This window comes from Alligator sinensis, unplaced genomic scaffold (genome assembly GCF_000455745.1).
Source record: "Alligator sinensis unplaced genomic scaffold, ASM45574v1 scaffold537_1, whole genome shotgun sequence".
NCBI lineage: Eukaryota > Metazoa > Chordata > Crocodylia > Alligatoridae > Alligator > Alligator sinensis.
In genome coordinates, this window is record NW_005842734.1 from 212493 (window position 1) to 214537 (window position 2045).

Below are 2045 nucleotides of genomic sequence, written 5' to 3' on the forward strand. Positions count from 1 at the left end.
CCTGGCCTGGAGATGCTTTCCCTAACCAGAGATGCAGGGGAGCATTCCTCCTGGGGAAGATGGCAGCAACATCCATATGGTTCCTGGGGCTCCAGCTTGGTAGCACGGATTTATGACTGAAATGCCTTGTTCCAGGAGGACCCAAAACCCTCAGACCAACCACAACCTTTCCATTCAATAATAGGCAAATTTACTGATACATAATGATAACAGAAAAGAATAATACAAGCAATTCTATAGCTACCAATCCTAGGGTTGTCATCAGAGTCAAGATACATCTGGTCAGGATGTGGGCTTCACTCTGAGGTTCTTTCTTGAATGTCAGATTTCAGCAGCCTGGAGGTCAGAGGCCAAGCCCCCTTCCTCCCAACGCCCCCACCCCCACGTCCCTCCCAGTGGGGTGGATGAGAGAGGCTGGTGGTATGCCCTTTGTCCATGTGCCTCAGGCTCCCCTCTTTGGAGGACCCCTCTCATGGATCCTTTGCTGCTCTAAAGTCCATTCTTTTGTATTCGTTTTCCTTCCTGATGACTTTTCATCTGTGGCTATCACTGATTGGTCTTTCTGTGGTTGTTACTGTCCACATTCTGTCCTGTCAGTATATTCCTTTGTTTCACAAGCCCATCATATGAACACATCCTAATTTGGATTGTTCTGGTCTTTTGCTAATTTGGTCTGCTCCCCCAAAACTGAAACTCTCAGGCCCCCCACTCTTGGGCTTTGTGAGCTGGTGCCACCTTATCTCATGTTATGGAGCAGTGTGGTATATGCGCACAGTTTCCCAGGCTATGTGTCTATCCATTGACCTTGTTGTTTGCCTGGGTTAGACAACTTGTCTACCTTGAAGGCTATGAAACTGTGTGAAAACCGGACTTTTAGAAATCAGTAAACAGTTGCCAGTGCCCTGGGCCATTATTCTAATGCATATATATTTACCTACAAATCATCTCCCAAAAGTAAACCTCTAAAGACCATTTTCTAAACATTACAGCTGAGCTTCCTTGTTGACCATCTGCTTGTGTCCATTCATCCTGGCACTCAGCAAAGAGCAGCTGTTATTTTGTGCTCAACCTCTCGATGCCTGACACTTCCCTCCCCAACAATCTCCCAACTCCTGACTAGGGTGGCTCCACTGAAGGGCAAAGGGACTGAACTCCACACACTTGGAAAGAAGCTTATAGGACAGGTTCCTCTCAGGCTTGCTCCTCCCTGTCCCAGGCAGCTGAACACAGAGGGAGTCTTCTCCTGTGAGAGCAGGGGGTGTGACAAAAAAACTTTAAGTTCATTTGGAGAAGCAGCTTCCCCCTGTAGCCCCAGGAGTAGAATATGAGCCTGGGGTTCCCTTGGCAAGTTCCAGAAGATCCCAAATATATGAAGTTCCATTGACATAAAAGAGGAACTTGAGTGCTCAGTCCCTGGAGGGTCTGGCCATCCAATAACTGTCAGCCTGTGAAACTATTTTCTATTAAGCAAGGGCTAGTAAGCCCCATTACATAGAAGGCTCCCAAAAACAGTGTGGATGGGGACTGGCAAAAATCCTGCAGGGAATATGTTGCCCAGACCCAGTGAAGAGGGCTCCAGGGCCTTGTGTTTGAATGATGAGTCTCATTTTGGGTAGATTTTCTATCCCATTTCCACACCTTCATGGACAGGAAGGGAAATCTCTAAAAGAACAGACATGACCCTTCACTAGCTCTAACTGAAGGGGCAGTGAGTGGTGGGTGGTCAGAGCCATTTCATGTCCCTCTACTTCCTCCTCCCTCCAACACCACTGGGGGATGGAATTGGAGTGGAACTGAAGCCTTATGGTCTTCAGCTGACAGGGTGAGGTGCAGACATGGGACAATAGCTACATCTGTGTAGGCATCACTGTCTTGCTGGTGAGGGGCAGCATTCGTGACCTGGAGTAGAGTGCTACTTCCCATCTAATGATCTTCCAGGCCACTGGGGACCTGCCATGTAGCTCAGATCCAGGAGACTCACCTCTTTCTGGGAAGGGAGATGAGCTAAAAGCCTTCATTTCCTGAGCATCCATAATTTCATAGAT